Below are 15,085 nucleotides of genomic sequence, written 5' to 3'. Positions count from 1 at the left end.
TCTTTTTTTTTTTTTTTTTTCTCATAAAGCTAAAATGTCACTGAGGCAAATTAAGGGATGAAAGCTCATGTTCAGTTTCAGATCTTTTTGGTTAAGAATGCTCCAAACCAGCTGCCCTTTGAGTTTTCAAATTAAATTAGGAGAAATAATTACTATAATCCCTATGCCTAAAACAGTCTTTGCCATTTACTTAGTTTTTTTAACACAATTTGTTTAATCTATTACCACTGTCACTCCTGCTGTGTTCTCTTGCAATCCAATCAACTGCAAGAAAATCATGCTACTGTTTGTAAAGCAAACAAACAATATCTTTTTGGTGTGAATGTCGAGAGTCCCATTTTCCCTTGCTTGTTCGTGAAACATAAAGATTTGATTTTGGTGGTGTTTCTTAAGCAAGGGGGTTTGGACCAAATGACTTCTGGAGGTCCCTTCCAACCTCAACCATTCTGTGATTCTACAATGCTCTTTGCAGAATGAAAAGGAACAGATGGGGAATTGCCATTGATAAAATATCCTCCACTTTTTCTTCAAGTAATAAAACCTTTCAGTACATCTACTGTTGTCCATAATATAGTATAGCTATAAGGTCAACTGATGTGTCTGCATAAAATTATATAAGTATATATGGGCTTAGTATATATAAAAAAAAAAAGAAAATATGAGTATTTTCTTTTAAGCAATAGTGTCAATTTTAAAGGAACAATGACTTGATGGACCATTTATTAGTAGTAATTTAATTACAATTAAATTTTTTCAGTAAGTAAATAGGTCTCACTTATCATATCCATCTTATGGGGGAAGAGAGGAAAATTCCAGGATACTTCCTAATATCTTGATAAATGGGATATTTGTAACTGAGACATATGATTAAACCAGCTTAAAAAAAGTAAAACGTTATGGCAAATATGTCAAAATGTAGGAGGAACAGAACTCAGACATCCTGTAGAGATTTCTTCTTCCTAATTTAGAAATTGAGATTTTCATATTTCTTGTGGGGGCATTCATTCTATCTAAGATGCAGCAAACAGCAAGAAGCAAACCTCCCTCTGACAAGTCCCATCAGCAGACAGATGTCCCCATTCCCTGCAATAGGGAGTCTCCTATTGCTATTATTCACCACTACTTTCTAGTGATCCTGAGTGGCTCAGGCTCCCTCATTGGAGAGTCTTCTCATCAACTGTGGGGGCAGTGAACCTGTTCTGAAAGTGCAGGTCATCAGGTGGGGCATAAACCTTCTTCCTAGTGTAAGAAGTCACAAGCTTCCAGCCTTCATCATTATGGGAGTTTCCACTTTCCAGCTTTGTAGGCATAAGCTCTTTCTGTCCCTTCCCTACATTTGACAGTTCATGTTATTGAACCTGCAGGGTCTCAGAGAAGATCTAGTCCATGTGTTTCTCATCTTCTCTGATGCTGTGCGGTCTGGTGGCCTCTTCTCACAGGTCTTTCACAAGGGAGCACAGTCCCTTGACAGTTACACACCTCCTCATGTGTCCAGCAAGAGGCTCAGGGCACTCACTGCAGCCTGACACTTGCAGAGATCCATCCTCCTCCTGAAGCTCTGTCTGGGTCCAAGATTCTAATAGTTAAGGGCCAGTTACTTCAGTGGCTTCTTATGTGGCAGCAACAGGTACCCACAAGCACCTCAAAGGGTTCCTATGAGTTCCCAAATATTGGATCACTGAGACAATACTCAGAAACTCAAGATGAGACTTAAATGAGAACACTTCCAACTTCAACCTTGAGAATGTACTCACTGTGATTATTTAATCTAGGCTACTTAGAAATTCAGTCAATATCAATATCGATGACAAAATTCAGGAATGGTTCTTACCCAAATATTTTCTTTTGAAATATGCAAATATATGGCCTGCTACCTTTTTGACTGCAAATAGGCATACAATATGAAAGCTTCCCAGCCAGGAATGGTCATAAAATACTGAAATATTGAATAGCAAATATGAGATAAAACTGCATTGAGAGTTAAGACTGAGATTAGGCTGATATCTTTTTATTTTGCAAGATTGATAAAGATGGCCATGTTTAGTTTTTATTATTTTTGTTCCTTTCACTAATTGAATTTGCATATAGAAGATGCATTAGTGCTCATAATAATCAAGTATACTGTTTTTTATATATATGTGACCAAGTAATCAGTTTTTTCTCTGCTTCTCTCAGCTGAAACACACTTTACTGATAAGAAAATTGCCAGGTGTTTGTGTGGACTGGCAATGTATGAGGTTTTCATCTTGAACTACACATTGCTGAGTTCTGTTCTGAATAAAGTACATGGTTCATGTTTCATGTGCATTAGTAACTTAGTTGATCAGGGCATGTGGACATGTTTGATATATTGTCTGGATATTAAAATGAATAAAGCATTTATGTATTTGTTCTCTTTAGTCCATGAATGAAAGCCCCTCAGTTTCCAAGACAGCCTACAAATGGTTTACCATTTGACTTTTATCTCAATGGAACTGTTTTCTTATGTAAGAAGATTTTGTTCTTCAGTATTCTTGTCTGGAAAACTTATTTAATGTTATGTAGCTATTAGAACATATGTCATCATCTCTTTCCCCCTTGATACTTTCACTAAATTAAGAGACAAGAGATGTGTGATTTTTCCACATAGTGTGAATTTTAATTTCAGTATTTCAAGAATATATTTCTTCTATCAGATTGTTATTATAGATATATGAGAAACCAAACAAAACAAAAACATTGAATTAGAGTCTTTGTTTGGTGGTCTTTTTTGTTTTAATTTAATTTATGATTGATATCTTGATACACTTGGTCTTCTGGAAAGCTGGTTTTCATATTAGTTTAGGGTTAAGTACACAGGTGCTTTGTATAAATTCTTTGTTAGTCTGTAGCTTCTGATTATGTACACTAATGAATTGGCAGCAGCACTTCATAAAGCTTATTTATTTCAGAGAAAAAGTATATTATTGTTGCATTTGAACTGTTTTGCAGAGTGTATTGCTATAGTGATCACCAGCGAGTAGAGAAATACTAAAGAGATACAATCAGAATGACAAGGGCTCTGAATTCTTTTGGAAAAATTAGTTATTTGTTTAGTTATTGCTAAAAAGGAGTAATATATTTCAGGATACTATATTTCAGACTCTTATGAGTAGGTGGTGTAGAATTAAGTATCACAGCTTTATGGGATTGTTGTGTCTTGAAGAAATTGTAGATGTTTTTAAGTGGATCTAGTCTTGTTAAGGATCATTTGGTTTAGCTGCAAAATTAAATATACTGATAGCAAGCTTCTTAATAATTAATTGTAGTGATGTAAACGCTGCATTGTATTGCCTATGTAAAATGTATTTTCAGTTTCTGATAGGACAATCTTTCAGTCAATATGGTTACCACTAAGTGTTGGGTGCTGGCAAATACATTGTATAATTTTTTATTTTTTTTTTTGGCCTGAAGATAGTACAAGTGCAGACTTCTTTCTCCTGAAGGTGTAACCAAGGCAGATTTTTTTATCTTTCAGTTTCATTTGGTGGACAAATATTTCAGAAGGAAACCAACTACTTCCCTTCAGTTTTAAATCCTAACTCTAATTACTTGCTAGATCATAGCTTACCTGATAGATTTACTGTTCTTCTCCATCAACAGTAAAATCTATTTTGGGGGCTAGTGGGGATACAGAATTTTTTATTTATTTAATATTATACTAAATCTGAGATAGTAGAGCTCTAAGGGGAATCATGTAATTATGTAAATATGAAAGTAGACATTATGTGGGAGAAGAGGCAGCTTAAAATAGCACAAGAAGTATCAGAAAAAAAATAATCATACTCTCATATTTTAAAAATATTTTCTGTCAAGCCTACAAAATGTCTACATGACAGGATTGTCCTTACATCTTATGGCTATCAGATATTTTATTTATAGCATGTGATTTTATATCTTTATTCTAACAGTTCTTTCTAGTTCCAACTCATTTCATAGATATTTTTATGTTATTCATGTATGAAAAAGTGAAATAAGTAAGTAGTACTATACAGCTTTGTACATACTGACAGTTTGGATATTCCACTAGTCTCAATCTTTTTATGATTTGTGATTAAAGTGAAGGCGGCTACTACACAGGAAGAAGCTTTCAGTATTTGTTTAGTCATCGTCCTGTAATTTTACAGTAAAAATGAGTGCATGATGTGTTGGTACTCTCTTTACTGATCTCAACAGTTTAGATAAGTAAAAGTAGTTACTCTGAATTTTTAAATTATTTTCAGGTAATTTGTGCAAGTAGAATTTTGGACAGGCATTATGGATAATTTTCTCTGATACTCATTGACAGAAAATCTTTCCTCCTTGAATGCATAGTGGGTTCTCCTGAACAGCAGGTGGCTGGTTAAACAATTTTTCATGTGAATTCACTGTTTTAAATGGGGCTTCACCAGAACATTATGATCCATGGAGATGCTACATTTTAATCAGTGCAGCAAACAGCATCTGAAATGTCAGAACTATCATGTCCTGATATACATGTAAATGTGGACTGTTAAAGTTGCATTAAATATTATTTAAGATGGACACTATTCCTCTTCTGTCAGTGAAGAATTTAACATTTATTTTAATGTAATACATCGTCCATATCAACTTGAACTGGAAAGAAACTGAGAAAAGCAGTGCCGGAAACAACATGGAAATAAAGATCTGTGAGATCAAGGGTAATTTTTCTCATGTTGTTCCCAGCATTTTCCTTTTCTCAAACTTATCTATGCATCTCTGAACATATTATTTGTCATTGTTGTAAAGTTTCAGCCTTTAAGATTTTTATGTATCTATGGACAACTTATATTCCTGCATAAATCACTTGTAGTAAATTAGTCATACACACAAGAGAGTTTTATCTGTGTGCAGATGGGGAAGAGAAAAATAAATGCTAGTAAATCAGCAACTTTTCTTTTAATGTCAACATAGTGCAATGATATCAGCTTGCAGCAGACTTAAACATTTCAGTAGTACCAGAAGGAAGAAATATTTGATTACTAAACATGCTGGTGCTCAGCTACATGCATTGTTATGAATATAAGCATTCATTAAAAAGTTCAATTTGTTGCAGGGCTTGGTGTCTCAAGATATTGTCAGGCACAATAACATTTATCATGCTTTCAGTATAGTTTCTGATGGACTAAATGGTGTTCTTGGCAGACCTGCTCACAATAAGAGAAAAAGCAGAGTAAATTTATTTTTTCCTATATTGAATATTGAAGTACTTGTCAAATAAAAAGGTAGACAACATTTGTCTTCCCTTTCCTGTGGAAGGAGTGCTATGGATTATGGTAGTCTTTGATTACTTCTTTTAGATGAAAAAGGAAAAGAATTCTAGAAACAGTCACATACACTGTAAATAATCATTGCAAAACTGCCTAGTGTCACACATAGTGAGTAATAGTTTTGCTTGTCAGCGCACCACGCCTGTGGACAGCAGTGCTGGGCTTGGAAGCAGGCAAGCTGATGAGTTTCTTTTCAGACCTTAGGAGCTTTTGCAGTTGACACCAAGCTCTTAGAGACTTCCAGCGGGAGAAATCTCAAACCAAATACAAACCATAAACACCACCACCACCAGCCCCCAACCAAAATAAAGGGTATACTGCAGGTACGGAAGATTCTTGAAAGTGTTTCCTATCCACTTGTACATGGGTGCCTTGCTTATGTGAAGACTGTCTTCCTCTTACACCTTTCCCAACGGGAGATATGCAGTGGAATGTAACCACTGACATCTTCCAAGTTCTGTAGACACTTCTGCCCTAAAACCAAAAGGGATTTCAGAGAATCAGATTCAGAAATCTAACTGATCTCTTCTGTTTGTATATAGTATCTCTTTGAAGATGCTTCTGTCTGGATCAGATTTTTCCTTATCTTTTTTTTTTTTTTTTTTTTTCTCCCAGTTGTGCCGAGACTATCTTTAACAGTTTGATACCATTCCTTTTAGACCATTGATAAAAGAGCTTCAGAGCCAGTATTATGTTATGAATAGTAACAATGTTTCACAGTGCTTACACTTGATAGTAGACTCCTCACAACTTTTTTAACTCATTTGATCCAACCTACCCTAGATGCCATATTTAAGAAAACTTCACTTTTGCCATTCCTTCTAGCAGCTGCAGCACATTAAATACTTTATAAATTGATGACATCTCATAAATAAACAAAACTACCACTGTGAAATGGCAGAGTCTCTGTCCTTGCATTTCTTGTTAACGGGCAATAACTTGGAAGGTGATTGATAAAACTGCATAACACTTGAGGTCTTGGCTCCGGCTTTGAAAAGGTCATTGGATATGACTTTTTTTGAGAGTATTCCAGTCTGAGTTACATTTACTTCAGAAACAAAGAGCTTTCTTGTTCTGAGTTTTGTAAGTAACTGCAGGGAAAAGATCTGTAAGAGTCAAACTCACTAGTTTATTTATAAAGCTTTATAGTTATTTCAATAGGTTTTCTTTTTTAGAAGGGTGACATGATCCTTAATTCATAATCAACCTGTGGCTTATTAAACTTTCAGTTCAATGTGTCTCTTTAAGTTTGTAGAATAATTTGTATTGTAGATGAGTGGAAATGACCTTCATACATGATATAGTGAGGATATTAAGAATCTTAAAATTGAAAAAAAAAAAAAAAAAAAAAAAAAAAAAAAAAAAAAAAAAGCCCTGTGCAGTCATTTAAAGCACAAAAAAGCATATTGATTTTAAATTTTCATTTTTTATCTGTGCAAGCTGAAACAGATATTTTACAGGTATTTGAGTGATGCTGCCAAAGGTTTCATTAGTTTAAACAGGAATTCTTGCTTCTCTGGGTCACAAGTCTGTAGGCTATATTTTGTTTGCCTGTAGATTATTAGTATGAAGACAGATAGCATTAGATGTTAATGTTTTGATGTGGTTGAGTAAGGTTCAGATTCTAAATAACTGAAACTCTCCTGTTTTCGGTTAGTTCTGCTGTGTGGAAAAAGCCTTGTATGTAATGTGAATTACCTTGTATGAACAACTTTTATTTAAGATGTTTGGAGAATCTTTCTCAGAAAATGCTGTTGATAAAAGGTACCAGATTTGTAAAAGGAAAACCTTTTTGCAGAGAGAATTTCTGGTTGCATTGGCATTTTTTATTTTTGATACCATTATCAGTATCATTGTCAAAACTACAGCTTTTTGTGTTCTGTCCTTCTCTATTTCAAATGCTGCCTTTAGAAATCTGGAGATCATAACTCTCTACGTACGCTTTCCTACCTTTTTGCAAGCTTTATGGAGACCTAACAAAACTTTGCGCTAAAACCAAACAAAACCTGCTCCTTTCTTATCTCACTTGCTCCTGAAGGGTGTGTGGAAATTTTTCCGTTTTCCATCTGAAAACATATTAACTGATACATGTCATCTTCATCATTGTAATTTTTGCTGTGATTACTCCCATTGAAAATGAGTAGACAGGTTAACTGTTGTCCTCCATCCTACTCCATCTTCCCTTGACTAAAGGGAAGGAAAATCAGCTACTGTTATGTTGCCTTAAACTGAACTAGAGCATTAAGATTTTCCTGCTAATGAACTGTACCAGGAGGAGTTCCTCTTTCTGTGTCTGTTTTTCTCAGGGCTCTGTCTTTCATGTTAGTCATAAAATGGTGTAAGTTACCTCTAAAAAGTAATTATCCTGTTTAAAAAGGTCACTACACCATACTTCATTTCCACCATTCACCTTTAGCAATTATGCACTTCAGGGGTAGTACCTTGACCTCACTCTATACCTCCACCATTATTCTGGTCTTCCTATTGAAAAGTAAAAGTCAGTGTAAGTTTGTGGAGACATTTTATGGAGTGAAAATATTCACATTTTTTTCACATGTTGCAAATTGTTTATTAAGCTTTTAATTCCTTTATAAATCAGAATCTGTATTTTCACCTGAGAGCATCTAAAATATTTAGTAGAACTTTAACTTTAGATTAACTTAAAGGGTATATAATTTTCATGTAATGAAGGGTAGAAAAATTTTCTTTTTTAAATACCAGAATCTCTTTAAAGGAACAGAGGAACATGTCTATGTCTATATACATATATGTATATATTTTATGTATGCATATATAAGCACAAAAATTTCATTAGCTCAGTTCGAAACAGCTAACACTTTTTGAATGTTTGCATTGTGTTGCGTTTCCAATAGCATATGGCTCAACTCCCTTACTGAGAAAAGTTCATCTAGCTGATTTCCTCATCTTGTTGTATTAGTTCTCAGAACGCTTGTTTTCCCTGGCTATGTAGTGGAAAGGAAAGCAGGTCTGCACAGGTTACTTGCACAATGGATGAGGAGATTTGCAGCCTTTTGAAACTGTCACATGGAGTAGATCAAATGATCTGGGGTGCATTCAAGCTCAGTGAGGGGTGCTAGGTATATCTCAGAGCAGCTCTAGTTATACAGTTATAAAACAATCTGCAGAGCCCATCAGCATATGTAAGTATTTTTTTTTAAGTGAAAAAGTTACTTTCTCTAAAGGTGGGGAGCCTTCCTCTAAAGGAGGAAAATAAGGTTGGTGTGTTTTTTTAAAAAACAACATTCCAAATCTTGTTTCTAGAGGAAAACAGATCCCTCAAGCTTTTTTGTTTTCTTTCATTTTGATTTGGTTTAATGAGAGGAATATATTCTCAAAAATCTGAGTTAATGTCTAACATTGCCTTTAGTCACTGCATTTAATATTTTCTGGAAGCTAAAGCACCAGGTTTTACAAAGACCTTTCTTGCAACATTTCAAAGAGGGCTGAGCTGACTTGGGTGCATTCTGAGAGACTATAACCCAGCAAGATTTTTTGCAGAAAATTACATTAAAGAGATCATGACATGAAATACTTAATTTTGCTTCTTTTTTCCTAACTTAATTCTAGACCTGTTTTTTTGCTTTGCTTTAGTCTCACTGCTCATTTTGGAAGAATGACATGAATGATAGAAAATCAACTTTCCAAAGTCTTTAAGTTTATATGTTTTCTATGAATGTACTTTCATCTCTTATGTAAAAATATAATGCTTAGAAGTTAGAAGAATTTCAATTAGAAAAACAGTAATGTCATTCTTGAATGAGACTTTATTGCTGTGAATTTCATCTTTGAAGTAAGGTGAACAGCAAGAGAGTATAACGTTGTAATTTCTAACTACTTTAAAATAAATGTGTAAAATTGACCCAGTTTTCTTTTTTTTACGTATTCCAATATACCACTAAAACCCATAGAAAATATTGTACATTAACGGGTTTTCTGACACCTTTGTAATGAACATAATGTTGCTTCTATAATGAGCAGTCATTAAACCATTAACATGTTTTCGTTTCTAATTAAATTAAGAGAGTGAAGATAATTAATGGAACAAGAGGCTGAACTTGCATAGGAAATATTTTTCACACTTGATACATGCAGTTTACATACTGCTTAAAGAGTTGAGTTGCTTAAGGTGTATTAAAAATATGACTGAATAACAATTGATTAGTAAAACTGGATTCATGTATGTCATTGGAAAAATCTTGGAAGCAGCAAATATTTTTCCTTTGAATATTTTGTTCTGCAAATATCAACATGTATCTTTACACATGCTCACTATTCTGCATGACAGAAGTATCCTGCTTAAAGATTGTAATCATTTGATTAGATTATCACTATGGAATATAAAAATTCTGAAAAAGTAATGTTGATAATATTAAAATAATATTTTTAAAATCTCAATTAAAATAAATATCTGCATTCTCCTTTACTTTAGGAAGATTAATTCACAAAGATGTTACCACCAAATACATGGTCAGCAATTTTCAGATATTTTCATTCTTAAAAAATAATAAATTCTGCTCCATTTTTTTTTTAATAGCAATATTTCAGTTTACCACTAAATGAGTTAAAACATATAATTTGACACATAATTAATTTTATTTGCTTCAAGATAAAATATGTTGAAAATTTCAGATAGAAAGATGAAACTAGTCAGTTCAAGGACACCTGTGTTCCTCATAAAACAATATCAAAGCTGTTTTCTGCAATCTGGATTACATCCATATGAATGTCTCCTGTCTGTTTTAAATGCAAATATGTAAATATTTGCAACATAGCTCCATCAAGGATGGGATCTAGAATTTTCAGATTAAAATCAGCCCTGAGACAAGGAGAGACTTCCCTCTGCTGAGTCTTCTTCCAGCTCTTTACAACAGCTCACATCAGCTAGCTGGCCTTGAGTGCTGCCAGCTGAACTTCTGGAGCTGTAAGGGTCCTGACTGGCGTTTTGGGGTGTGAGATTGGGAATGCATTGCACAGGTGTGGGAGACAAATTATGTCTACTCAAGAGAAGGTTGATCTTTTTAACTGGGAGTGAAAAAATCACACATGATGACTTTCTGAAGTTACAGTCTGACTTGAAATCTGAAAGTTGAGATCTGGCACCTCACTTATTTTGCACATTCTTTGCCAAAAATGAAAAAGAGTTCAAATGCTTCCTATGAGAGCATTATACGAAAAGTGTTATTTGGAATAAGCATAAGGAATAGTTTGGGAGAATTCTAATGAATAACAAACCAATTCTGATTACTAACACTCTGAAAATCAGTATTCCAGAAAATATGAGTTCTAGCACTTTACTGGACAATGGTATATGGTAAAATTAATTATAACAAAATTGCCTATTCATGATGTGGTACGTTAGTAGTTTTTTTCTGACTTCATTATGGAGCTTTTTATGTATATTGTATATTGCATATTGAATATTTAAATTTAACCTTACTGGAGCTTGCAGACATCTTGAAATTTTGCAGACACAGAGATAAGTAAATTTATCTTTGACATCAAATTTTAGCTTGGTAGTCATCTTGTGCTTAATTGCCTGACTGAAATTGAGCCTTGGATGGCTTTCTCTCTACTTGAAGTCTGCCAAAAATGAATTGATATCCATTAGTGTCATCACTGTGAAAAGGCAAACTTTCAGGCTTAGAATTTGAGTTGTGTCTTTTGGCAGATGCTTTGCAGGAACACAGGAGTTTCTCATGTTCCAGATCTTTTATATGTACTTGTAAGACGTTGTGCTTGCATATTTATTTAGGATTTTTTTTTTTTTTTTTTTTTTTTAATTGTAGTCCAGTAGATGGTATTTGAGCAACTATAAATCTGCACAATTTGAGGGGAGGGAGAAAAAAAAGATTTGGTGCTAAATAGAGGTCTATGATCCCTTCATTTCCAGTTATTTTACAGAAATTCAGTGAATTCGAAAGACCTCATTAGGAACATGTGATCATCTAACATTGCCTTTGTGCTTTGGAGATATCATTTGTACTCCATCACCAGTGGGCAGACCATGCCAAAAAAGCCCAAACCCAAAAACAAGGGTACAAAATTATCCTTCACTGATTCCTTGTTTAATCACATTCTAAGGAATTTAGCTTGGTAAATAATCTCAAGTCTTTTCATACAAGGACAAGTCCATAACGTAAAGACAACTGCTGAATAGCATAATTGTTTAAAAAGATAAAATTCATTCCCACTTAGTCTGCCTTTATAATACAAAGTATGAAAGGAATATATTAGTTTCTTACGTGCTAGTTTGCCTAATCTTAGATCAAAGGCCTGTTTTAAGAACTGTTTCAGAGTTCTCTCCCAAGAGTACCCTCCAACAGTGTATCATGATGTTAAGACTGGCCAAAGTTTTAGGAATTCTGTTGAAGTGTGTGTGAGGAGAGTTGCTCATTTGTTGTTCTTGTTTTGTTTGTTAAGGAAAGCAAATAATCCATGATGAAAAGGATTAGCCTGAGGAAGTATCTTTTGTTGGTAGAATAAAATGTCTTTAGACATAATCTGTTCAGTTTTTAACTCTTTGACAATTGACATTTCTAAGTGAAGTAGTTGGTACTCATCCTCTGTATTCAGAGTCATAGAATCATAAAAGATCTTAAGTTGAAAGGGATCCATAAGGATCCCATCCTACTCCTTGCTCCTTGCAGGACTGTGTGAGAGATGATTTATAGCTCCCTGAAATGGGGCCTGAGAAAAACAAGCCTGCAAGAAAAAACAGCCTAAGAGAGATAAGGGATGGCGGGGAGCAGAGATCCTCCAAGCCAAGGAATGTCTCAAACACTCCCAAGTAGAGAAACCATAGTCACTGGGTGGACAGTGTGGAGTTTGGAGCTGATAAGGCTGCCGGGATGGCACAGGATGCAGATGGAGCAGGGAGCCCTGTGGAGACAGGATGGTTCTGTTCTGGTGCATCTTGCAAAGTTTCAGGGGCCATCTGTCTGGTGAATGACCTTTGCTTCATTATCTGTGAAATGCATATTAAAGTTGACACCCCTGAGTATGCTAATAAAGATTAACAAGATCATGCTGATTACATCATCCCATGAAGCACCTTATCCTTCCTCATACATGAGATATGCACGTATGTGGGTCAACCCTGGGGACAGACCCAAGGAAAGCGTGTATAAATTGGGGGTGGGGGGTGGCAAGGAGTGAAGGAGAGAAAGAAAAAAAAAAAAGACATGAAGAAGACAGATGCATCCCTGATAAACTTTAACGGGACCAATGCAGGAACCTGGACCAGTGATCTCTATTTCTCTATTCTCTCTATCTCCCTCCTTTTCTTTCTACCCTTGTCCCTCCCTACCATGAAATAATGCAAGGCACTTGCCATAACTCGTTATATACTTAGCCAATTATTATGTATCCAGTTAGTACATTGTGGGAAGTTAATGTGTCTGAACTTTGAGACTTGTCTCACCATTGTCCAATCCATTGAGGATTTACAAATCTAAGTAACTTTTCTCCCTCGTCTGAGTGAGATGGACAGACGTCTTAAAGATAAACCGTATGACTAAGAGTGTTATCCAGACACTCCTTGAGTTCTGACAGGCTTAGTGCCCTGACTACTTCCTTGGGGGTCTTATTCCAGTCATCAACCACCCTCTCAGTGAAGAAACTTTTCCTAATGTCCAGTCTGGATTTCCCCTGATGCAGCTTCATGTAATTTCCTCATGTCCCGCCGCTGGTCACCAGAGAGAGATCAGCACCTCCCCCTTGAGGAAGTTGTAGGCAGCAGTGAGGTCAGGTCACCCCTCAGGCAGCTTTCTTTACTTTAAACTGAACAAACTAAGTGACCTCAGCTGCTCCTGACAATTCTTGCCCTTAAGACATTTCACCATCTTGATCATGCTCTTTCTTATATTGAGGTGCCCAAAACTGCACACAATACTCGAGGTGGGGCCACACCAGTGCAGTGTAGATTGGGACAATCACCTCCCTCAACCAGAGAGCTATGCTGTGCTTGATGCACCCTGGGACATAGTTAGCCCTTTTGTCTGCCAGGGCACACTGTTTTCTCATATTTAACTTGCCATCAACCCAAACCCCAAGATCTCTTTCCATGAGGCTGGTCTCCAGCCTCTCATCCCCCAGTTTGTGCATATAACCAGGATTACCCCGTCCCAGGTGAAGAATCCAGCATTTCCTCTTATTTAAATTCATACGGTTGGTGGTTACCATACAGTATGTGAATTGGTTTAGAAATGGAACTTAGAGATAGATCTATTTAATTTGCTAATACAGTATTTTCTTGTAATGTCTTAGTTCTTTTGTCTTTGATTTCCTATTTATTCCAGCGATTATAGTTTAGTATTTAGATGCAACATTAGTTCATGAAGTGCCCATATCTAAATAATCTTAGGGATTGGACATTATGGACTTCATTTTCAAATGAAAAAGCTTATGATTGTGGTTTGATTTATACATAGAAACTGTTTGAGACATCAGCACGGCTGTTTGTCTTGTTCATCATGAGAAGATGAAGCTTGTGGAGATAAAAACCACTTTGTTTTCTTCACAAACATCCCCCACCCCCTTCACTAATTCTTTTGGGGAATCCTCTGATTTATCATATATGGAATTCTAGCTAGAGAAATATCTGGAAAAATATTATTGTCAGTAAACAATCACTTATTATTTTCTATCAAATATGATTTTTGTTCTTACTAGAGAGTCTCAGAAAGCATTTCTACTTTTCTCTGAAAATCTGAATGAGCCTCTTTAACTTCATACTTTCTAATTGTTTTTATTTGCGCAGAAATAAGGTTGGAGCAGACAAGTTTACTATGTGATTTATATAGATAATTGTATTGTTACACTCTGATGCTGTAACACCCATTCTCTTTACTTCATGTTCAGTAGCTTTTCATTATTTTCCAGAAATGTATTTTAAAATAAAAGTAACCAATATCTGAAAAGGTACACCTCTCTGGCTCTTTCTAATGCCTTGTTAGCTTATCCTGTTTCTTCCATGAAGAAGTAACTTACGCTGTTGACTGTCTCTACTTCTATCAAATAATTGATTTGAGTTCTCACAGAATAGAAAATTGTAAAGTTCTTAAAATTTTGACTTTTTTATATCAGCATTTCTTTTTTCATCTCAGTGGAAAGAACTGTAACCTTTCATTTTCACAGTTTTTAATCTTAATCTCTTTGAATCGTCTCATAATTGGGAGTTAATAATAACTTGTTAATAGTACTTGTCAATAATATTCTGATAAACATCTGTTAGTACTTCTGATAAGTATCTGTTTTGTGCTATAAAAATAAACTCATTTTACCAATTTTTATTTTGAAATCTGAGGAACATTTCATACATTCTTGACAAAGCTTCTGTCTAGTTGTGTCTGAAGAGTAAATAAATTCAGTTGTTAGATAATTATATTATATGGCTTAGTAACATGGCTTTTTGTTAATATATTTAATTACTTCTGAATGTGGATTAGATAAATTAATTCAGAAATCTTGATTATCTTAAATTAAGGTTACAGCATAGGCTAGGCCATTAATGATATTTCCCTTAAGACTATTAATTGTGACCTCAAGAAACAGAGAAGTGTGAAAACTTAAAAATCCTTCCCCTGGTTATTAGGATAGTGATTTCTAGTGCTTTACAATGTCTTCAGTTTAATGAATATTCATTATAGTAGTTTTCAACTGTAAACAGACTATAAATAAAAATCTGCTGATTTGGGGGGAATAAAAACTTTGACACTGTGAGACCAAAAGCAGTTTCAATGTTATCTTTTTTTTTTTTTTTTTTTTTTTTTTTTTTT

At 34.8% G+C, this 15,085-nt stretch overlaps 1 protein-coding gene across 1 annotated transcript in view; it reads left to right on the top strand.

Moving 5' to 3' along the window:
* The window catches only part of CCDC102B (coiled-coil domain containing 102B), a 170,690-nt gene that overhangs the window by 30,507 nt on the left and 125,098 nt on the right, over positions 1 to 15,085 (top strand). The gene's annotated exons all lie outside the window — the stretch shown is intronic.

This window comes from Athene cunicularia (genome assembly GCF_003259725.1).
Source record: "Athene cunicularia isolate RWA chromosome 2 unlocalized genomic scaffold, athCun1 chr2_part1, whole genome shotgun sequence".
Lineage (NCBI taxonomy): Eukaryota > Metazoa > Chordata > Aves > Strigiformes > Strigidae > Athene > Athene cunicularia.
Note: the sequence above shows the minus strand (reverse complement) of the source record. Positions and strands in the feature narration are given on the sequence as shown.